The 24,814-nt window shown below is 45.8% G+C and overlaps 1 pseudogene; it reads left to right on the top strand.

The window, feature by feature from the left end:
• The first annotated feature begins 4,955 nt into the window (after positions 1-4,955).
• Positions 4,956-24,814, top strand: part of LOC112301681 (serine/Arginine-related protein 53-like) — a 53,721-nt pseudogene continuing 33,862 nt past the window's right edge.

Raw genomic sequence — 24,814 nt, 5'->3', positions numbered from 1 at the left:
GTCTCATTAGCTGTTGGCTGGAGGCCTCATTCAGTTCCTTGCCATATGGGCCTCTCCTTAGAGCAGCTTACAACACGGAGAATGGAAGAGAAAGAAGGAGGCAGGAAGGGGGAGAGAGAGAGAGAGAAGTGGAAGTCACTTTCTCCTTATAACCTAATCTCAGAAGTGAAATCTCACCATTTTTGCCAGATTCTCTTCATTATACATGAGTAACTTGGTCCAGCACTCTAAAGAGGAAGGAATTACACAAGGGGGTGGCAATCGTAAGGAGGTTGCCTATCACACCAGGCAACCATGGATATGCTTTCTGTGACTACAGATTAGTTCATGTTTTCTAGAATTTTATACACATGAAAGCATACAGTGTGTACTCTCTTATGTCTACCTTCTTTCATCCAATGTAATTATTTTTAAATTCACATGTTTCTGCATCTATCAACACTTCATTCTTTTTATTGTTGAGTAATAATTCCTTGTATGATTATACCACAATTTGTTAATCCACTTACTTGTTGATGGACATTTGAATTATTTACAGTTTTTGACTGTTATAAATAAATCTGCTTTGTATGAATATGAAGAGGGACCCAAAAAACTCCACAATTTATTTATAAAAAATTGTGTATTTATTCTTACATGTTTAAATTTCAGTCACTTTTAGGGTACTCTCCATTTGATGCAATACACCTATTGAGATGTTTTTCCACTGCTCAAAACAGTTTTTGAACTTGTCAATTTTGATGGCTTTTAGTGCTTTTACTGTTTTTTGTTTTACTTCTTCCGCATCGGCAAAATGTTTCCCTTTGAGGAATTTTCTTATCTGGGGGAACAACAAAAAGTTGCTCAGGGTGAGATTGGGTGAATATGGAGGGTGGGCCAAGGGAGTCATGCAGTTCTGGTCAAAAATTGCTGAACACTCAGTGCAGTGTGAGAAGGTGCACTCGTAAATCACCCATCATGAAATGGGCAAACATGTGAAAAAGTATTTTAAAAATTCACTGAAGCCAAACAGAACCTCTCACAACAACACCAGCTGGCACACTGATACAGATGGGTTCCTAGAACACTCACCTAGCAGAGGAAGCCTGTACTACAAGAGGCCCGCCCTCCAGAAGATAATTCCAGCTTTTTTAGGTCCCCCTCATATATGCTTTTATTTTCTTAGGTAAATATTCAGAAGTGGAAGGCTAGAACATATGCTAGGTGTATATTTACCTTTTAAAAAAACTGACAAACTGACTTCCGGCCAAGATGGAGGCGTAGGTAGACACACTGTGCCTCCTCACACAACCAAAAGCAGGACAACAACAAATTTAAAAACAAAAAGTAACCAGAACTGCCAGAAAATTGAACTGTATGGAAGTCTGTCAACCAAGGAGTTAAAGAAGAAACACTCATCCAGACCAGCAGGAGGGAGTTGACTGACTGTGTGTGGAATTGGTAAGGCTTCTAGTCAACAGTAGGCTATTAGCAGTTAAGTTTTGGGGGGAATCAAACGTTATTTGTGAATTTTTGACTGTGTGTGTGTGGAGTTTGGCAGTATTGGAAGGGAGAGAAGTCAATAAATGCAGGGATTGCAGGTGGAACTGAAATTCTGCCTGACCACTTGAGGAGCTCTGGCATCTGAGGGTTTGCAAATACTCGAGCAAGAGAGGTGGGCTTTTTAACCCTGGGCCAGCCAGTCATTGCTGCAGGGTGGGGAGGGGATGGGGAGTAACCTCACTTTACTCAACCTGTAAATCTGCACATGTAGATAGGTGTGTGGCAGTTCCCATAGCCCAAGGGCAAGCCTCTGAATGTCAGAGCTGCAAACGGTTAGTAGCCCGGCACAGAGAAGCTGGGGGTGGGCAGGCTGCACTGTGAAAGGGGATCTGAGTGGGATCTGCATGGGCAACTGAGGGCCTCCCCAACAGGCCAGTGGGTGGGGAGACGGTGACGGGCCTGTCCCACGGATATGTACACGATACGGGACGAAACAGAAAGCAATACCCAGCATTAGAGAGACACAGATAAAGTGCTGGGGATGGATTATAGGGTGAAGAGGTGTTCCTCTCTTCTTTGTTCTGTTGTAGGATGAGAAAATTATTGTGGCGGCTGTCAGAAATGTACAAGTAGAAGTGCCCTAAAACCGTACACAGCAGTCTCTTCAGGGTAGATAAAAATAGTCCCGCTGAGGTGGTACCAGAATTCATCTTCTGATCCCGGAGTGGGCTCTCAGCTCCCCAGTGGCTGCACCAGACACACTGTGACCTCGTAATCTCCTGGGCCCGGGGGCACATTCCCACCCATGGAGACTGCATGTGCTGCCTGCTTGCGGTACAACCCTCAGGCCCCTGGTGTCTGTCTCTGCCCAGTCCCCAGGTATTCTGGGTGCGACCCTCACCACCTTTGACTTTTTCAGATGGTATCTCCTCCCCACCATGCCCCAAAATAAACAGGGCTCTGTTCTGTCTCTTTAAGAAGTGAATTTCTAAATATAATCCCGGTGTATTATGGGTAGATGTAGTGATACAGTTAATGAGTCTCCAATGTGGACAATTATAACTTGGAATACGGCTTGGCTTTGTTCTCTCCCACTCAAGTGAACACACTGATTCAGTAACACACCCACGCACAATTACACTCTTGTCTCTGAGAAGATACCATACCCAAGCCTCGCAGGCAGCAGACCAGAGCCGGGCACATGCATACGTACAGGCACACAAACGAGGACACCTTCTCAGAAATAGATGTGTTGGGAGCGTCTTCCCAGACACCACCCCTTCCTAGGAAGGAGCTACCCTTGCACCTGTTGAAGAGGTGGGCCACGGAGGCTGTGTCTGTGGTAGGCGCTCCGGCCACCCTCCCTCACCAGCTGTGGCTAATTTGACTGATGGTTACTTACCCCTGGTTTCCATAAACACAAACGCTTTCAGGGATTCTTTGGTGGCAAGAAAAAGAAGCCAATTTAGGGGTGTCTTAGGACTCAAAGTTGTCCAAAGAACACAGGGCAGGAAAGACCCAAGGGACTTCTGAAGAACTGGAATGAAGACAGAAGAGCCATCTTCAACCAAGGCGGCAGCAGCGAAGGTCTTTCATTTCTCTTGGCTTCTTTTTTCTCTCTTGCTGCAATCCCTGCATTCCAATCATTTGTAGCGTTTACTAACAATTCAAAGCCCTGGGTCCCTGGGGATGGAGCCAAGGTAGCCACATTTGTAACAGACACTCCAGGTGGTCTGACGGCGGTGGTGTGCAGGAGTCTGAGAATAATTGCACTTCCACACCACGTAATTCCAACACGGACATGTCTTTGACTCATATCCTCCTGCTTACACCACCACCAACTAACTGATCACAGTCTGTGTCCCAGTCTCAAATTTCCGAACGTGAGAAGCCAACAGATGCCGCATGGGAGAGATGTTCTGGTCCAAAGGGCTGTGGCTGTCAGTGAGTGGGTGGTCTGGTCCCGAAGTGCAGGCACTGACAGGGTAGGGAAACTGACCAACTTGTCTGTTACAGTGAGATGTTCCCAATGCCTTAGAATCAATTCCCTTTTACTTGAGTTGGCTTCAGTGGGCTTTTTGACCCCTACAGTACAAGTTCTCAGAAACACTCAGGCACCCATCCTCCCATCACTGGGGCCTGTGGGGCAGGTTTGTTCTGGTGCAGATCTCTTTGCTGCTCTGTAAGACCATTAAAAAAGGTGGGGGGCCTTTATTAATTATATATCTTACATTCCGTGAAACGTTATATTTAGTTTAAATAATTGCAGGAGGTAACTTTGATACTTTGATTCACTTCCCCGAACAAATGCTTTCTCTCCCTCCCTGGCCTGCTGAGCCGATCTCTCATGATGAAAAGACCAACGTGGTCTGTTCTTTTCATAGGATTTTTGTCTTAGAAAATGATGAAATGCTTCCTTGACTGAGTATAAAGCACGGGTTGCAGCCACTTTGCCAGCTCTGAAAAGAAAAAGAAATAGATCCATTTAATCTTTTCAAACAATAGGCTGGGAGACGCCGCTTGGAACAGGACGCATCTGAGTCACAGTCTGACTCACAGTCGCAGACCGGAGGAGTCAGGTGTTCTGTGCAGACACCCTCACGAGTCTGTTAATGGTGAGCACTGCCTCTCCCTCTCCCTCTCTCTGGCCTGGCCAAGTCTCCTGGTCTTGGCCACACCCTCCTTTGTGCTGGGCCCTGTTGATCTCTGTGGGCTCTCAGCAGTCAAAAGAGAAACAATCATCTCCTGCAGGCCCCGTCTCCATCGAGATCTCCACAGGTGAAGGGTTGGCGATAATCCCAGACAATCCAGACAAGCCCAGAACAGCACATCACTACAACCCCCACTACAAAACTAGAACTGACACAGACGGCCAGAAGTTCCTGCTTTGACAAAAGCTTCCAGAGTTCAGGTGGCCAGAGGGCTCACACCAACGTCTGATTGGAAGAAAGGATCCCAGGATCCTTCTTTAGCTGGGAGCTTCTGAAGCAACACATCTGGCTGAGTCGGGGCCAGCTGGCTGAGTGCATCCCTGGGACTTCCTCTCTTCCCTTCCTGAAAGACAAGAGACTTGGCACTGAATGTAGGTCAAATTTGTGTCCCAGATTCTTTTCTCTGTTTTTCCAAGACAAAGTCTGGACAGTAGCTGGGCTGGGAGTGGCTTGGGACCAGGAGGAAGGGATCTAACATTGCTGAGTGTCCCCAGTGTGTCAGAGATGGTGGCCGGTGTCAGTGCCTCTGACCCTCACCAGTGTTGTGAACTAGGGAAGCTTCGTCCCACTTTACAGATGAGGAAACTGAGACTCCACATAACCACTCACTAAGGTCATCCAGTTCGTAAGAGGCAGGGCCAGGGTTTTAAGCTACACTGTCTGGTTCCAGAAGGCCCAGCTTTTCCACTCACCTGTGGTCAGAGAGAGGTAAGATGGAGGTTGCCTTGTCAGTGCTTGTTTGAAAACCGGACGGCAAGCCAAATGCGGTCTGTGGCTGCATTTGGTCCCCCTGGTCTAGGTGTCGGCTCACTGGGACGTCCCACAGACGCCTCCCAGCAGCGTGTGCACAGCGTAACTCTGGACTTGCACGTCCAGAGCTCCATGTCCTCCACTCAGGTAAGGTCACCTGTGCAAGAAATCTGAGAGTCACCTACAATGGATCATTTTTTTTCTCACTCCTCTCTGCTCCCAGTGTCCGATGGCCACATCCTGTCAATTTTCCCTGCTAAATACATGTAGCAGGATATCATTGTGAATTATCTACTGTGGTTCTTATTCTGGGACTTCATGTTGACCCTCTCTCTCATCTCCTTCAAGTCTTTTCTCAAACGTCCCCTTCTCCATAGGGTCTAGCTTGAGGCCCTTCTGCATCCCTGACCCCTTACCCTGTTTTCCCCTCCCCCTTTGCACTTACCCTTGCGAATGCTCTATGACATTTACTATTATCACTGTGATTGTTTCTGGCCTTTCTCTGATTAGAATGTCAGCTCCCGGAGGGCAGGAACTTTGGTCTGGTGTTCTCCGCTGTGTCCTTGCACCCAGAACAGCGCACATAGGAGGAGCTCCATTGCCATGTGTTGAATCGATGAATGATGCTGAGGCTTTGACTTCTTCATGGGAAGGCAGGATGGACGGAAACAAAAGAAGTCATTGCTCTTGATAAATGGGACTCTTTAAAGTGGTTCTTGACCCTGGCTGTGTACAAGAATCGTCTGGGAGGTTTAAGAATGCTGTTGCCCAGACTAAGCCGCAGACCAATTAAATAAGAAGTTCCCGGAATAATGGCTTTTTCAGGGCCCTACAAAGTGGAGCCCAGTTAAGAACTGCTGCTTTAAAATGACAGAAATTATAATGGTCATAAAAGCAAGATTTTGATTTGCAAAAGGCTTTGTGGTGAAGACAAAGCATGTGTGGGTTGTGATGGTCCCGAGCTCAGAGGCCTTGTGTTTGGATGAGGAAGAAGGTGGAGTCTGACATGGAAGGAGTTAGATAGCACAGATGCAGACCTGTGGGAGTATGGGGGGCTGGGGGTGGCACCTCGGTCCCCACATCATGGTTGGGGCCATGGATGTGTTTGGGGATATAAAGGCAGAGCAACCTTTCGTCTCATTTCTTCTAGAACCCTGGGGATGTAAAGAGTGGAACATTTAGGCAGGGAGAACCCGAATTAGCCTCTCAGGTCATCTCATTTGGAGACTCTTTCACTCCCAGGGGTTTGAGATGGGGGTAAGAACATGCTCCTGGGCCCCGAAGATGGCCAAGCAGATGGCTAGTGCTGGGGAGCTCACATGGCTGCCGGGGACTGTTGTGCTGTTGGGCACAGGGACTCCACAGCACAGGCAGTGGGAAGGACAGCCCCAGGCCAGCACAAGGTCAGTCCTAGGGGAGTGAGAGGACCAGCCGTAGCACAGACTAGGGGGTGAGTCAGAGGAGCAGACCGCTGCACACTCACTGTGCTGAGAAAATGCACACCAGCAAAGGCTCGCTGCAGGGATGTAGCCGGCCGAGGCTGACCCCCAGGTGGGCCAGGTCATCTCTGCAGGGCTCGGCAAGGACCGCAGGACAACACACAGACCAGGAGCCCCTCCCCCGACTGTAGGATCTTCCAAACCATGCGCACTCCTTGTGTTTTTCCTTCATGTCACTTTCACAGTTGTTACGTGGTGATGTGAGTAATTGTTCAAAAACCATTTTATTCATTTATTTCAGAGAGGGGGGAAAGGAGGGAGAAGGAGGCAGAGAAACATCAGTGTATGAGGCAAACATCTGTCAGTTGCCTCTCGCACGCCCCTAACCAGGGTTCTGGCCTGCATCCCAAGCATGGGCCCTGACTGGGAATCGAACTGTGTGACGATGCCCAACTTACTGAGCCACACCAGTCAGGGAGCTTACGTGCTATTTAAACGGCAGAGTCTATGAAGGCAGGAACCACATCCGCGTCCCCAATATGGTGCCTGGCCCACAGGAGTGAAGACTGGGTGACGAATGAAGATGTGACTGAGTGTGAGTCTTGCCCCTAGTCCTGGGGCCGGTTCCAGACACGGGATCTGCTTGCCTAGCCCACTAAGGTGCTGCTGGAAGGAGGGAGGGGTGTCTTCTGCTTTGGCTGCCCCAAGGGTTGGGGCCACACATGCTTCTCCTCAGTTCTGCCAGTTGGCGTAGGTCTGGGCTTGCAGGGGACCCTGCAAGTGCAATGGACGCATCGGCCTGGGGCAGGGGTGTGGGGCTGGGCCAGGTGTCACCCTGCACCCTGCCCAGCGCCAGCCTCCTCCATACCTGGCTCTCTTGACACCCAGGGGAGCCTTGTGCTGGCCAGGGGCTCTCCCAGACCCCTGCACCCTCCACGGTATGCTTCCAATGGGCCGTGGGACTCCCCCCACCTCCCTCCAACAAGGACCCTGCCTTCCTGTCTCCGGACCCATAAAAAGCCACTTCGGCCTCCACCAATAGAGTGTCTCTTTAGTGAGGGAACTGCTGGCTTGCAGAAAGAAGCCTCCCAGGCTGGGGTGTCCGCACTGAAGTTCACCCTCCTTACAGCCTCCGCTTCACGTAACTGAGCCCTTATTTCAGGGCACAGGAGCAGTGTGCACACACACATGCACTCACACTCGCACACGCAGTCCGAGAGCCCTTTATCTGCTCTGGCTGCCGCACAACTCTGTGCCCGATAGGTAGCCCCACTGTGTCAGGCCAGAACAGCAGACCCACTTGGAAGCCACCCATTTTCCCTGCTGCTGAGCCCCTCATCCTTGCAGACCCCCTTCCTGCTCTGTGTCACCCCTGAGGCCAGAGTCACCAACTGCCCAGCACTCTTGTGAGCGGAGCTCAGTGTGAAGGCCGAAGCTGCAGCCTGAAGAAAGGACCCCTGCAGGGGAAGATTTCCCTCAAGCCCCGCAGGCTCCTTGCTCTGCCCCACAGAAGGCGGGCTGGCCCTCCTGCCGAAGGCAGGCCTGGCCTGGCTGCACGGAGGGAAGAAAGGGCACTGTTCTCAGCCTGGAGGCAGCACTGGGCAGCGGCAGCATTTGCCCAGGCTGGCAGGTGGGGGGAGAGGCGGCTGTGTCCCAGCCTTCCCAAGGCTCCGGAGGGAAGCCTGGGACTCACAGGCCCTCTCTCCAGGAGTGGCTTCTCTAGATCAGATCGCCATTTGAAGCTGCCAGTGAAAGAAGCCCATGCTTCTGCTGCTGTGGAGGGCTGATTTTTGGAGACTAATCGAGGCAGCTTTGCGGGCAGTGCATGAGTATTCTTTACTGGTTGGTGAGAAGGGGTCCGAAAAGCCCCCATGTCTTGCTCCTCTCTCCCCAGCGCCCTACTGTCCACTCAGGGCTGCCTGCCTTGCTCTGGGTCTAATGAAGTTATTTGGGATCCAGTGCTGACTTCTGTGGGAAGGATGGTCAAGAAACATCCTCAGGCATCTGCTTCTCGCTCTCTCACACCTAATTTTCCTCTTAGCCCTTCTTTTAGTGGGCAAATTTGGGGGAAATCAGAGCTCTTCTGTCAGGGAAAATGAGCACTACTTGCAGGTTCAAGAACTGAATCATCTTGATGGACTGTCCGCTGGGGTTCCTCTGTTTAGTCCCCAGCCTGTGAACAAGGCCAGCTGGTGTTCTATGGGCTAATGCTTCCTGGTGCAGGTCCAGAGCAGCAGGCTCAGCTGTTGACCTTGCCTGTCACCTCTGTGGAGTCTGCTGCTTCAGTCCCCAGAGCGTGGGCAGCAGCATCTCATCTTAGAAGCTGTTATGGGCACCCGCAGTCATGGGCCCTGACAGGAGAGAGGAGTCAGGTGGGGCTGAAGTCAGGGTTGAAAAGCAAAGTGGAGATGCTTTAGAATTATTAATGGTGGACCCTTGCACTGGCCTCAGTCCACGTGCCCCCCAGACACCTGTACCCTGCACACTGTGTGTTCCTGGGTCTGTGTGTACTTAGGTGCGGTGGTGATAAAATCAGGAACTCCTACCTGGAAAGTCCTCGTGAGAGAAGAAGTTGAAAATTTTCTCCAGTGCAAATATCTATCTATTTATCCATCCATCCATCCATCCATCATCTATCATCTGTACCTGCCTATCATCATCTGTGTATCATCATTGGCCAAGTAGCCCTGCATATCAAGAAACTCATACTGCAGTTAAGGAGGCCCAAATCACAAATGGGTGGCAACGGGGCAGGTGGTGGTCTCGGGCTGGTATCGGATAGGGGCTGTATGAGCGACCGATGCCTGAATGCATGCTCTCTATACCTGTCCTTCAGCCACCGAAGGACTTCCAGGTCCTAGACCTTCCTTCCACTTTGAGCCCCTCTCTCAGCCTCCTCCTGGCTTCCTTGGCCTCCTTACCCAACTATCCAAGAGCTTCTATTCCACTGTTCCATAGTCCTGGGAAACCCCAACCATGTTTGGCCACAACCCTTCGCTTGTGCTGACCCTGCAGAGAGCTGCTCACAAGTTTTTCATGACCATGTGCCCTGGGGCTGCTCTACACGGGCTGCAGTCCACTGGTCCCTCCGCATGTCTAGTAATCCCTGTACTTTTTTTAGGGGCTTCTGTTTCCACACAGGCTATTCCAGTCCTTCTCTTCACACCTCCAACTCCACTGTTCCCCTGCCTGTTACCTCTCAGCCCCTTACCCCCATCAGCAATAACCTTGCTGCTACTTCACAGATAAAGTGCCCCAACTTCCTGCCACCAAACCTTAAACCTGTCTGACCTTTCACCTCTATTTCCTTCCTACCCAGCTGTTACCATGGAAGCCTATGCGCTGAGCCAGTGATTTTCAATCTTTTTCATCTCATGGCACACATAAACTAATTACTAAAATGTATTTTTTTGTCATTCTGACAAAAAAAATAGGTACAATTTTGATTCATTCACACCAGACACCCATAGTTGTGTTGGCTGTTGTCATTTTTATATTTGACAATGTAAAGGGAAAGAGGTCAGTGCCCCTGACTAAGTAGTCAGGTATTGCATATTTCAAACATTCTTGAGGGACACCGCTGCTCTGTATTCTAGACCGTCACCTTCCAAGGGACTGTTCTTTTTCCTCCCTCATTTATAGCTGCAATCTTTACTTCCCTATTGGCCTTTTCCAATAAACATTTAAATATTCTCCGTTCTTCACTATCTCAAACAACTACAACAAAATAAACAACCTTCACGGACATCTCCCATGTGCCTGCGCTCCAGTTCTTAGCCCATCTCCTTCCTCCCGTTCATAATCCAGTTTCTTGAGTGTTTGCTACATTCACTGTGTCAACTCTCTTCCTTCCTTACGCCTTATCCCTTGGTCACCAAACTTCTGCGCTCTCTGGTCCACTGAGGCCTCATTCATCAAGCTCACCAGGGTGTTCTACTGCTAAATCCAACAGATATGTTCCATTTCTTTTTTGTTTGATCTCTCAGCGGCACTGACCAAACACTGTTGAGGACTCCCTGTGCACAAGTCTTCCTTTGTCTTCTGCGACCTCATTCTCCTTGTTTCCTCCCCATGTTTCCGGCCACTGCTCTTCAGTCTCCTTTGCTGCTTTCTCTGGCTGCTGCTCAAATTCTGCGGCTCTGTGGGACTCTGCGCTAGTCCCTGCTCTTGTCAGGCTACTCACTTTTGCATCCACTCTGTTCTGTTAGGATCTAATTGTGACGACATTTATATAGTGAGGAATTTTGGGTTCCAATGATAGAAGCTCAATTCACACTAGCTCAAGAAAAAAAAAAATAGAAGCATTTTGGCCAGCATATAGGCTAGTTTAGAGGCATTGGCTTCTGGATCAAGCACTTCCGGATCTGGGGACTCAAATGATGTTTTCAGGCCTTTCTCTGCCTCCAGTTTTCTTCTCTGGTTCTGGTTCTCTGTCTGTGTTGGCCTCATTCTCCTCTGTTGCAGCCTTCTTCATGCACAGGGTGGAGACAGAGCAGCGGTTGTGATAGATCGAGGTCTTATCACCCTAGATAACCACTGTGGAGGAAGAAAAGAACTTCTCTCCTCCACAATCACTATTTCATTCCCAAGAAAGGGGTCTGGTCAATCCACCTGGAGTCACAGGCCTACTCAACGAATTTGAGGTGGCAATGATGGTCTGTAATTGCCAGTCCTCCAGGACCACAGCGAATTAGAAGGACAGCTTGCTAAGGAAAACTGAGGTAATGTTATCAGAAGAAGAGTGAGGAATTCAGAAAGAACAAAACAGATATTTACTATAATTTATTTTTCCTGTCTGTATCGTTCCCAGGTTCTTCTGTTTTAACTAGCTGATAAATCTGTCTCCACTTGGATGTTCCAAACTCAACGAGTTTTCGTTTGCATAGATATCCTAGGAAACACATCCTGAGTCAAAATGTGTGAGTGCTATTTTAGGATAATAAAGAGTGAAAGAAAGTTGTAAATGAGGCTTGGAAAGCAGGAAACAAATACAAGGTTGCATGTTACCAAGTGCTGTGGGTTGGACTGTGTCCCCCTAAAACTATGCTGAAGTCCTAATCCCTGTACTTGTAGATGTAACCTTATTTGGAAATAGGGTCTTTGCAGATGTAACTAGTTAAGAGGAAGTTTTACTAGATTACTGTGGGACTTAAATGCAATGTGTTTGGGGTCCTTATAGGAAGAAGAAAGGACACACAGAGACACAGACACAGTGGGGACAGGCCGTGTGAAGACAGAGGCAGAGATTGGAGTGCTGCTGCCCTTGGCGAAGAAAGACCTAGGGCCACCAGACACTGGATGAGGCAAAAAAAAGGTCCTCCCCTAGAGACTTCAGAGGTGACATAGCCCTGCCAATACCTTGATTTCAGACTTCTGGCCCTCAGAAATCTGAGAGAATGAACTTCTGTTGTTTTAAGCTACCCAGTTTGTGGTACTTTGTTACAGCAGCCCTGGGAAACTACTACACCAAACTAGCCCCAGTTCCATTGAAAAATGCAGCCAGTTGTTTGGCCAAGTAGAATGTCATCTAGACAGGACTTACAGAAAAACCATGTCTTGAAACATTCCTTTGGGGTGGGAGGCATAGGGAAAATAATTTATCTGGTGGCTTCTTCCTTTGTCCTGTATCCCCTGGATCAGATCTGTTCCATGAACATTAACAATCATGCATTTCTGGGTTTGTTAACTGGCCCCTCCAGGCATTCGCTGGAAAAGCTAAGCCACATAAACTCCTTTATCTTTTCCTTGTCTGGGAAGCTCTTTGTACGTCTTTCGATTCTAAATGATAGCATTGCTGGGTAGAATAATCTTGGTTGTAAGTCCTTGCTTTTCATCACTTTGAATATTTTTTGCCAATACCTTCTGGCCTGCAAAGTTTCTGTTGAGAAATCAGCTGACACTCTTATGGGAGCTCCTTTGTAGGTAACTAACTGTTTTCTTTTGCTGCTTTTAAGATTCCCCTTGTCTTCAAACTTTTGCATTTAATTATGCATCTTTCCCTGACTGGTGTGGCTCAGGTGGTTGGGCATCAACTCGCAAAGTGAAAGGTCACTGGTTCAATTTCTGTTCAGGGCACATGCCTGGGTTGAAGGTTTGGTCCCTGGTTGGGGGACGTACAAGAAGCAACCCATTGCTGTTTCTCTCTCACACTGATATTTTCTCTCCCTCTCTTTCTACTTCTCTTTCCCTCTCCCTAAAAATAACTAAATAAAATCTTGAAAAAAATTAAGAATTATGATATGTCTTGGCATGGGCCTCTTTGGGTTCATCTTGTTTGGGATTTTCTGAGCTTCCTGGACTGTATGTCTATTTCCTTCAACAAGTTAGGGAGGTTTTCTGTCATTATTTTTTCAAATAGGTTGTCAATTTCTTGATCTCTCCCTTCTTCTGGCATCCCTATGATGATTACATTGTTATACTTGAAGTTGTCCCAGAGGCTCCTTACATTGTCTTCATTTTTTCAATTTTTTTCTTTTGCTGTTCTGACTGGGTGTTTCCTGCTTCCTTATCTTCCAAATCACTGATTTGATTCTTGGCTAAGTCTACTCTACTGTTGATTCCCTGTATTTTTTTCTTCATTTCAGTTAGTGTATCCTTCATTTATGACTAGTCATTTTTATGCTGTTGATGTCCTTACTAAGCTCATGAGCATCCTTATAACCAGTGTTTTGAACTCTGCCTCTAGCAGATTGCTTGTCTTTGTTTGCTTAGTTCTTTTCCTGGAGTTTTCTTCTGTTTCTTTTGTGTAGGATATGTTACTTTGTCTCCTTATTTTGGCAGCCTACCTGTGTATTTTCTATGTATTAGGTAGAACTATTGTCTTCTGGGCTTGGTAGAGTGGCCTAAAGTAGTAGGTGTTCTATGGGTCCAGTGGCACAGCCTCTGCAATCACCTGGGCACTTCGGTTGCAACCCTGCCTCCCTGTGTGGGCCGTGTACACTCTCCTGTTGTAGTTGAGCCTTGATTGCTGTTGGCATGCCAATGGGACGGATTTACTCCCAGGATGATCCTCTGCAAGGGTTGGCTACAACCACTGACCACTGTGAAGAATCAACTGTGCAGGGGATTGCCCCACTGAGCAGGACTTACTTCAGTGGGGCTCTGGTGTCCACTGAGTCTGTCCCTTGAGTGTGTCACTTGTAGAAATGGTTGGGTGGCATTTTGATGTGGTCTGAAGCTGTCCACTGGGTGCACTGGCTCTGGAGCCTCCAGAGAGGTACAGGCCAAGATCAGCTGCTGCCTGTGTTCTGCCCAAGGCCACCAGGTATGAGCTACAAAGCAATCTGCAGATGGCTGCTACTTGTGCTGGGCTTGAAGGTACCCAGGAAAGACCATGCTGAGAACCAAGGCTGGCTGCTGCTACTTCCAGGCCTGGAGCCACTTAGTGAGGGTACAAGGTACACAGAAGCCAGATGCTGTTTTTTTGAGAGATTTTAGGAAAGTCTAAAGTGTGAGCCAAGGCAGACCATCCCAGTGACTTTTCCAATGGAGAAGCCACTGGCAACAGCTTGGGTGAGCCCGGAAGTTGGGTGGGTTGGGGTCTCAGGAAATCACGGAGTGGGGTGAACACCATGAGCCAGGTTAATGGAGACTCAGATGTGGTGCCCACCTGCTGCCTCTGTGGGGAGAGGGCTCAGAAAAGGAATAATGTCCTCTACCAACCTTTCTGTCTGAGGGAAAGCTGTCCCTCAGCTCTCTGCCTGGTGCTACACATTTCTTTCTTTTTTTAAAAAAAATTTTTATTGTTATTCAATTACAGTTGTATGCCTTTTCTCCCCATCCCTCCACCCCACCCCAGCTGAACCCACCTCCCTCCCCCACCTCAACCCTCCCCCTTGGTTTTGTCCATGTGTCCTTTATAGTAGTTCCTGTGGTGCTACACATTTCAATTCCTCCCTGTATGCCTCTGGTGCATTTTGAGCTGCTGCCCCAGCACTGGAGCTCAGAGGGACTGAGCCTGAGTAAGTTTGTGCATGGCCCCTTTAAGAAGGACTGCCTGGGACTCCAGAAGCTTCTGTGTTACTCAGCCTCAATCCTCCCTGGTATTTATAGGCAGAAGTTATGGGGACTTCTCTCCCAGGTGCTGGAACCCTGAGCTGGGGGTGCCTGGTGTGTGCATGGGACCCCTTGCTCCTCATGGGGGAGCTCTGCTGCTGAGATATCCCTCCCAATTTTTATTTACCACATGCAAGTATGGGACCAGCCCATTCTGCATGTTCACCCCCTCCTACCAGTCTTGACATGGCTTCTCTTGTAGCACTTCTAATCAGCTAGATTTCAGATGGTTCTGCATGATAGTTCTGTAGTTTAGTTGCAATTTTGAGGTGGTTGTGGGAGGTTCCAAGTAGCACATTAACCTACACCACCATCTTGACTGGAAGTCCAGACTTGCTAATTCTATTCTTCCTGATCCAATGAGTAGTAGCACTGTAGAGCCAATAACCTGAGCCCCAAAAGACAGAGTTGTCCTTGACTTTTTCTCTTTTCTCCCACATTTAATTCATTGCCAAGTGCAGTCAGTTCTGCCTCCAAAATATCTCTAGTTTCTGATCACTTCCCTCCATCCCCATTACCTCATTACTCTTTCAGGTCACCATTTTTTCAAGCTTGGATATTGCAATGGTCTCCAACAGCTGGCTCTTTATCTCTTGTCTTTTCTATCTCCAAAACGCACCTCTCTCTGCAGCCAGCATGATCTTCCTGGAGCACAAATCCCCTGCTTACACTTCTTCAAAGACTCTTTACACGGCCCTGCATGCTGGCTCCCACACAATCTTCTTGCCTCTTGTCTTGCTGCCTCCTCTCTTGCATGCCTAAATACAGTCACTTGGAATGGCCTGTTGTTTTTCTACCATGCTATGATTTCACTTCCTCTCTCCATTTATTCATCCAGCAAGTGTCTGGTGAGTGCTCACTGTGCCCCAGCATTGTTGTAGGCCTTGGGAATACAGCAGGGATGCTGTGCCTCCTACCTGAAATACTCCCTCCTTCTGGCAGACAATGGGAATTGGTAATGAAAACCTTCTCTCTGGCTTTCCTAGTCTAGAACTGGGAAGAATCCAAGGCTGTTTCCCAACCTTCCCTGTAAACAGAGGATCTGCACAGTTCTGGCCACTAAGATCAAGGTAGATCACAGGACATCCTTTCCTGAATAACAATCATCCCTAAGGGTCTTTGCCTTTCCCTCTTCTTTCCACCTGGAATGTGCATGCGAAGCCTGGGGTTCAGCAGCTGTCCTGCAACTATGATGAGGCAAGAAGAATAACAGCCTCCTTGCTAAGGAGAGTGAGTGAAGATAGCGAAAGAGTCTGGTGCTAAGGTCACCGTGTGGAGTCGTGTAGGTTGTGTTTTGCACAGTTGAGGAAGCACCATTTTCACAGATGTGATTATTAGGGGCTGTACTGGTCCTGGCTCTGGTCTAATCTCCAAAGGGAGGGGAGTGGAGGGAAGAACAGGAAGTTTTGAATTCTGTGATTATTGAATTCTCTCAAATCTCTCCAGCAATCAAATTTTTTTTCATAAGCTTTTGTGATGAGGCTTTTGGAACTCAAAGGCTGAGAACTCCAAGGCTGAGAATCACTCCATCTTTTGCTTTGTCAGCCTTTTCCTAAGGCCATGAATGATGACTCAGCTCAAATCGGAAAAGGAACTGGAGCTGATGGTAAGTATAAGGAGGGGTAGAATTCACTGGTTAATATTCCAAACCCTTACCCAACAAGTGAACATAGAGAGGTCTGTGCCAAGTGATATAAATACTTAAATTTTTTTAAATTTAATTGATTATGCTATTACAGTTGTCCCATTTCCCCCCGTTTATTCCCTTCCACCCTGCACACCCCCTCCCATTCACATTCCCCCCCACACACACCTTTAGTTCATGTCCATGGGTCATACATATAAGTTCTTTGGCTTCTATATTTCCTATGCTATTCTTACCCTCCCCCTGTCTATTTTCTACCTACCATTTATGCTTCGTATTCCCTGTACCTTCTCCCCTATTCTCCTCCCTCCCCCACTGATAACACTCCATGTGATCTCCATTTCTGTGATTCTGTTCCTGTTCTAGTTGTTTGCTTAGTTTGTTTGTTTTTAGGTTCAGTTGTTAATAGCTGTGAGTTTGTTGTCATTTTACTGTTCATATTTTTGACCTTTTTCTTAGATAAGTCCCTTTAACATTTCATATAATAAAGGCTGGGTGAGGATGAACTCCTTTAACTTGACATTATCTGGGAAGCACTTTGTCTGCCCTTCTATTATAAATGAGAGCTTTGCTGGATAGAGAATCTTAGATGTAGGTCCTTGCCTTTCATGACTTGGAATACTTCTTTCCAGCCCCTTCTTGCCTGCAAGGTTTCTTTTGAGAAATCAGCTGATAGTCTAATGGGAACTCCTTTGTAGGTAACTGTCTCCTTTTCTCTTGCTGCTTGTAAGATTCTCTCCTTCTCTTTAATCTTGGGTAATGTAATTATGATGTGCCCTGGTGTGTGCTTCCTTGGGCCCAACTTCTTTGGGACTCTCTAAGCTTCCTGGACTTCCTGGAAACCTATTTCTTTTGCCAGACTGGGAAAGTTCTCCCTCACTATTTGTTCCAATAAGTTTTCAATTTCTTGCTCTTCCTCTTCTCCTTCTGGCACCCCTATGATTCGGATGTTGGAATGTTTAAAGATGTCCTGGAGATTCCTAAGCCTCTCCTCACTTTTTGAATTCTTGTTTCTTCATTCTGTTCTGGTTGGATGTTTCTTTTTTTCTTCTGGTCCACACTGTTGATTTGCATCATGGTTTCCTTCCTGTCACTGCTGGTTCCCTGTAGATTTTTCTTTATTTCACACAATGCAACCTTCATTGCTGCCTGGGTCTTTTTATGCTGTTGAAGTACCCAGAGAGTTCCTGGAGCATCCTGATAGCCAGTGTTTTGAGCTGAGCATCTGATAGGTTGGCTATCTCTTCATCGCTTGTTGTATTTTTTTCTGGAGCTTTGAACTGTTCTTTCATTTGGGCCATTTCTTTCTTTTTTCTTTTCTTTTTTTTTTTTTTTTTTTTTGGCTCAGTCTGTTACATAGTAAGGGGTGGAACCTTAGGTGTTCACCAGAGGGAGGCAACACATCACTGCCTTGCGACACTTTATGTGGGGGAGGGTCCGAGAGGGATCAGTGTTGCTTGCTCTGCTTCTGCCAGTTTTCAGTCACTTCCTCTGCTACCCACAAGCAAAGTGGGCCCTTCTGGTGCTGCTTCCTGGGTGAATGGGCTTGTGCATGCTCTAGGACCCTGTGGGTCTCTCCAACGAACTCTCTGGTGAGGCTGGGAGTTTCTGCTGCTGCCGCCTCAACCCCCACAGGTGTTTTTGGTCAGAGGTTTGAGGCTTTACTTCCCTGTGCTGGAGCCCTGGGTTGTGGGTCTGTCTCACTCCCCAGTTTATCTGCATGCGAATGTGGATAAACCTCTCCACCAATTGCTGCCTCGCTGTGAGTCCTCTCTGCCCGGCTGCCGGGCTCTGCCCCTCCTACCGTCTGGGTGAGTGTTTCTTCTTTATCTCCTTGATTGTCGGACTTCCATACAGTTCAATTTTCTGTCGGTTCTGTTTTTTGTTGTTTTTAAATTTGCTGTTGTCCTTTTGGTTGTGCGAGGAGGCACAGTGTGTCTACCTGTACCTCTGTCTTGGCCAGAAGTCTCCTGATATAAATACTTTTAATGGCAAAGCAACAACTCTGCTTAAGTTGGAGTAGGAAGTGAGGGAACGTCGGAGAAGGCTTCCCAGAGAGAATTACAGTTGGAATGGACTTTGAAGACTGAACTGATTTGACAAGACAGGGAAGAGCTTTTTAGACAAAGGTCTGTCTAAGCAAAGCTGGGAAGGTCTAAGTGTTCATGGTACATTAAAGGAAGGGATTGCGTGTGGCAGGGCAGTGGCAGGAGAATGGTTGGGACAGAGTTGGGGACAGTAAAAGCTGAGAAAATGATGAGGTCCTATCTTCTCGCAGACATGCCTACCTGGTCTCAGGTGTCTGTGCTGCCTCTTGCCCTATTTGATAAGTAGCTGCACACTGCTGGCCACTCTGGGGGAGGTGTGGGAGCCTGAGCTGGCTCTGGGCATGTGCGCACGCCAGCACTGGGCTTGCCCCTGGCTCAGGGGTTCATGGCTCCTGAGAGCTTGGGTAAGGCTCCTGGTATCTTCCAGGAAAGTCCTTCCTCAGGCCCTTAGGCACAGACCTAAGGATACAGAAATGTACTGTTAGCAGAACTGGCTGCCCACAAGCTGGTCAGAAGAGGAGAAACACCACCTGAAATCAGGTAGTATTTTCCTGAACCCCCTCTATCTTGTTTGGGACAGAAAGTAAAGGTGGTGATCTTTTGATTCTTCTGACCTTGCTCGAACCCCCATCTTCTAGGGTCTGGGGAGCCAACCTCTCCCTGGGTGTATATTTTCATCTAACCACTTCCAGTCAGCTACAAGCCCATGAGGCCCAGGCTGGCTCCTGCTGGCTTCCCAGCACCCACGGACTTCCTGCTTTCAGGTAGGGCTATGGCAGGAGGGAGGTGTGTTAATTTTCTAATGCTGCTGCAGCCAATCACCACAAGTTGAGCAGCTTAAAATGACACCTGCTTATTATCGCACAGTTCTTTAGGGCAGAAGTCCAGGACTCATCTTATTGGGCCCACATCAAGATATCTGCAGGCTGCATTCCTTTCTGAGGGTCTAGGAGAGAATCCATGTCTTTGCTCATTCAGGTTGTTGAAGGATTTCAGTTCCTTGCAGTTGCTGGACTGAGGTTCCTGTTTCTTTACTGACTGTCATCTGAGGAGCATTCTCAGCTTTAGAGGCTATGAGTACTTCACGGCCAGTGGTCCCCTTCCTCCATCTTTAACCAGCTTTAACCAGCACTGGTAGGTTGGGTTCACTCATTTAAGTTTACTTTAAATTTCTCCTGGTTCTTCCTCCATTGCGTTGTTCTCAATTCAGCCTGGAAATGTTCTCAGCTTTTAAGGGCTCCTGTGATTAGATTGGGGCCACCGGGATAATCCAGACTAACTTCCTATCTCAAGATCTATAACATTAATCACACCTGTAAAGACACTTTCGCTATGAAATGTAACATTCACAGGTTCTGGAGATCAGAGTGCAGACATCTTCAGGGGTCGCTATCCCGTCTGCTACAGGTGCGACCCAGGAGCTTTGTCTTTGTACCTTTTTTCCCTTCCCCCCTCACACACTTTGGTCCCTTAACATCGAGATGGAGCAGAAACAGTAGGCTTGAGAGAAAAGCAAGGTCTCTTGGCTTACAAGTTAGGGTGGCCCTTGTCTGAATTTGTCTGCATGATGTCTCCAAAGGGAGGCTGGTCTGTGAGCTGGAATCCCATTTATGCTGTGACCTTAATTTGAAAGTAGGAAAGAGGGAGGAAGAATTGGGGCCCTCTCTGCCATCCCTGATCCCTTCTTCCTCGCCCTGCCCCATGAAGCTTTATCCAAAGCCTTCTGCATTTACTGGCAACATGGAAACAAGCATTGATGTTCCATAGACCATGTTCTGTAGACTCCTCCCACTTGCCGGGGAGCCCAGGCCAGACAAACAGGATCTAAGAAAGCATTTACATTTGTTTGTTAAAGTTTTGCTTATGTTAAAAATATCATCTGGGGAGCTGTTTGGAAATACGAAATATTTCCATCAGGGGTTGGCTGAGAGATAAGTGACCCTGGAGGGACCACCCTGGGGGCCCTTCTGTGCACCCTTCCACTGTGCCTGCTTGGCATCCAGGTCCCATTGGCCTCCTGCGCTCTGGAAGGATCGATCAGTCTCCATGGCCAGATGGCAAGCCTGTACCAAACTCCTAGCCATAGACAGCATGTGTCTCCGGAGAACTGGTGTTTGTCCACTTGCAGGGCTAGGGCTGCTCTGGCTGCTGGGTTGGCTTTCTCCTCTGGCTCTCGGGCTCTCAGCCCTTGGGCTCTGCCACCACCTTGCAGATTCTCAGTGGTGTGAACACACTTTGTAATCAAGAAGTGTCAAGGTGTTCCTTATTGTTCTTCAGTGTTCAACCAATATTGCATTACTGTATTATGCTTTTTATATATGCCAGATCCAATTTTTTATAATTTTGTTTTTTGTCTACACTTGTTAGGGATTTAGTCTGGTAACTCTTTTTTTTCTAATAACTTCATCTGATTTTAGTATCAATGTAATAATGCCTTCCTCATAGAATGAGTTGAAAAGTATTCCTTCCTCTTTAGTATTCTGGAAGTTTGTGTAAAATTGATGTTATTGCTTTTTTTAAAGTTTGACAGAATTCACCAGTAAAGCTGTCTAAGCCTGGAATTTGTTTTGTGTGTATGGGAATATTTTTATCTACAAATTAAATTTCTTTAATAGTTATTGAGTTACCCAGATTAATGGTCCTTGTCTTTTAATATCTGTAGAATCTATAATGATATCTCTTTCTCATTCCTAATATTGGTAATTTGCTCTCTTATTTTTTCCTGGTCAGTCTAGCTAGAGGGTTATCAATATTATTGATCTTTTAAATATTGTGCATTTGGTGCCACTGATTTTTCTCTATTTTCTTCTGTTATTAATTTTATTAACACCTACTTTTTTGGGTTCTTCTTGCTCTTTTTTCCCCCTAGTTTCTTAAGTGGAGGTTCAGGTCACTGACTTGAGATTCTTCTTTACTAACATGGGCATTTAGTGTTATAAATTTCTCTCTAACTAGTGCTTTAATTGGACCCCACAAATTTCAATATGTTGTGTTTTTATTTCATTTAGTTCAAAATACTCTCTAATTTCCTCTGATTTCTTCTTTGGCCTTTGTGCTATTTAGAAGTGTGTTATGTAGTTTCCAAATATTTGGAGATTTTTCCAGAAATATTTGTTACTGACTTCTAACTTAATCTATTATAATCAGAGAATATACTTTGTATGAACTGACTCTTTTTAAAGGGATTAAAACTTATTTTATAGCCCAGATATGGTCTATCTTGGTGAATTTTCTATGTACAATTGAGAAGAATGTACACACTCCTATTGTTGGTGAAATGTTCTACAAATATTAATTCAAGCATTTTTATCCTGCTTTTCAGGGCTTATATGTTATACAGATTATTTTTCTACTCATTTTCTCAATTATTGAGATGGGATGTTGAAATCTCCAGCTATAATTGTGAATTTGTATATTTGTCATTGTAGTTCTATCCGCTTTTGCTTCACATACTTTGAAGTTCTGTTATTAAGTGTATAAATGTTCAGAACAATTTTACATTTTGATTAATTGGCTCCTGTATCAATGTGTAATGATATTCTTGTTCTTTTTTAAAAAAATATTTTATTTATTTAGACAGAGGGGAAGGGAGGGAGAAAGAGAAGGAGAGAAACATCAATGAGTGGTTGCCTCTCATGCACCCCCTACTGGGGACCTGGCCTACAACCCAGGCATGTGCCCTAGACTGGGAATCGAACCAGTGACCCTTTGATTTGCAGGCTGGTGCTCAATCTGCTGAGCCACACCAGCCAGGGCTGAAATGATATTCTTAGTCGCTGGACATATTTGCTGCTCTGAAACCTATTTTGTCTGGTATGTATACAGCTACCCCCGGCTTTTTTTGATTAGTGTCAACATGTGTGGTGGGTGCTGCAAATTTATGTCTATCTGGGACCTCAGAATGTGAACTTATTTGGAAATAGGGTCTTTGCAGAAATAATTAAGGTAAGGATCGAGATATCTCCATATGGATTAGGGTGGTCCCTAAATCCAATGAGAGTGAGCTTATAAGAGACAGAAAAGGACACAGAGACCCAAGGAGAAGGTCGCCTGAGGTGGGAGGCAGACATTAGAGTGATGCTTATACAAGCCAAGGAACTACTGAGAGCCACAAGAAGCTGGGAGAACTACAAAGGATTCTTCATTAGAGCCTTCAGGGGGTTCACGACCCTGCGAACACCTTGATTTAAGACTTCTGGCCTCCAAAATTAACTTATGTTGTTTTCAGTTACCAAATTTGTGGTAATTTGTTATGGCAGCCCTAGGAATCTAATGCAGCATAGTATATCCTTTACTATTAATTTCTTTTTTAATCTATTTGTGTCTTTATATTTCAAGTGAGTTTCTTGTTGGCAGATAGTTGGAGTTTGCTATATTTATCCAATCTGAAAATCTCTGCCCTTTTCTGGGGGAATTTAGACCATATACATTTAATGTGATTTTTAAAACATGGTTGGGTTTACATCTAACATTTGTACATTTTTAATTTTATGTCCTTTGTAGAATTATTAGCTGTGCTGTTTTAACCAATTGATTATGATGTGTCTCTGTATTTTTTCGTGTTTTTTGTACTTAGAGTTTCTTGAGCTTTTTGGATATGTGAGTTTATAATTTTTATCAAGTTTTTATTTCTTCATTATTTTTATTGTCTTTTCCTTTTGAGGGGATTTCAGTTACCTTCATATTAGGCTTCTTGAAGTTGTCTCACAACTCACTGTTGTTCTGGGGGGGTTTTTTCCAGTCTTTTTTTCTCAGTATTTTATTTTGGATAGTTTCTATTGCTGTGTCTTTGAGTTCATTATTCTCCTCTCTATAGTGTCTAGTCCTATCCAGTTTATTTTTCATACCAGATATTATAGTTTCTTTTTATCTCTAGATATATGGTTTGGGTAATTTTTTATATCTTCCTTATATCTATTAAACATGTTCAACCTTTCCTTTAACTACTTGAACATATGGAATGCTGTTATAATAACTGCTTTAATATCCTTGTCTATTAATTCTATCATCTGTGTCATTTCTGGGTCAGTTTTAATTGATTGTTTTTTTCCCTCATTATGCATTGTATTCTCCTACAACTTCCATACCTACTTTTTTGATTGGATGTCAGACATTGTGAATTTTACATTGTTGGATGCTGCATATATATTTTTTATTTCTATAAAATTCTCAAACTTTATTCTGAGATGCAGCTAAGTTACTTAGGAACAGTTTGATTTTTTTCAGGTCTTACTTTTAAGCTCTTGAAGGCTGAACCAGAACAGATTTACTTTGGGCTAATTCTGTCTCCCAAATTAGACAAAACCTTTCTTAGTACTTTACCCAATGCCCATGAATTCTGAGGTTTTCAAATCTGGCTGTTGAAAACAAGAACAATTTTCAGCCTTGTGTGAGCTCCAGGAATTTTTTCCTCTGAGTTTTTTTCCTTGGTCTTGGATTTTTTCCACATGTATATACTGATCAGAACTTAGCTAAAGAATCAAAGAGGACTTTCTACTGATCTCCAGAGCTCTCTTTCTATGGGTAGCCCTCTATTTTCCAGTCTCTGGCCTGTGAATTCCAGTGACTTCGGCATGCCTGCCAGATGATTGCTTCTGGGTGCTGCCTGGGTTCCCCTTGCCTGTGCAATGTGGCCTGGGATCTCTCTGGGCAGTTAGGTGGGGCAATCACAGGACTTGGGTCCATCCTCATAGGGATCACTGTTTTTCTCTTTCTGATATCCAGTATCTTGTAACTATTGCTTCATATTTTTTTCTGGGTTTTTCTTAGTTTTAGGACAGAATGTAGCTGGCAGCAGAAGTCCTATCCTAGCCTCAGTATCTATCCACTTCAGTGTGAGCAGGGGTCAGGTGCCTGTTCTTGCAATCAGTCACCCTGGGCTTCAGATCCTGGCTCTGTCAGTTCCTTGGAAAATTTTGGCCAAATTATTTCACCAATTTTACCCCAGTTTCATTATTTGAAAAAGAGGCTAAAAATACCTAAATGTAAGGTTGTTGCAAGGATTAAATACAGTAATGCATAGAAAGTGACTAGCACCAGGTCATGGGCTCAATAATGTAATTTAATGACCAAAGGAATACAAGCAGAATTATTTTTAAAAAATTTCTTCATTGTCTGCTCCAGCTCTATTCCTGTGGGCAATCCAGCCATCACTCTTGAGCTCCCAAGGAGTGCGGGTGGAGCATAACCAGCTCTAAATTTCTTGCACCAACAGAGGGGAGAAACCACATGGAGAACTTCCAATAGCACATACTAGAAACATCACGGACATTTGGCTGCATGAAGCATTATAATGATCTTTTCTTTGTGGCAGATTGTCTCTACTAATGAGGTTGGGTTTGAGCCAATGTTAAATACAGTTTGCACGTACAGATCGCACGCCAAGTGGCAGAAATGGAACTCAGAAACATTTTGGGTATCGGGATAAGACAGCTATGATTAAAGCTTTGCTTCAGATAATCCTTTGTCTCTCCCCTGGCCTCATCTTTATACAGTATATTAAGGATATTAACCCTTTATCATATTTGTTGCAAGTATTCTCTTCTCATTTGTTATTCAATTCCGTTTTTAAATTCAAATATGTTTTAAATGGAATTTAAAACTTTTTATGCAGTTAAACTATGTATTTTTTTTTCCTTCCATAATCTCTTCTATTGCTTTTAGGCCTAGAAAAACCCCATCCAG

This window comes from Desmodus rotundus, chromosome 7 (assembly GCF_022682495.2).
Source record: "Desmodus rotundus isolate HL8 chromosome 7, HLdesRot8A.1, whole genome shotgun sequence".
NCBI classification, from domain to species: Eukaryota; Metazoa; Chordata; class Mammalia; order Chiroptera; family Phyllostomidae; genus Desmodus; species Desmodus rotundus.
Note: the sequence above shows the minus strand (reverse complement) of the source record. Positions and strands in the feature narration are given on the sequence as shown.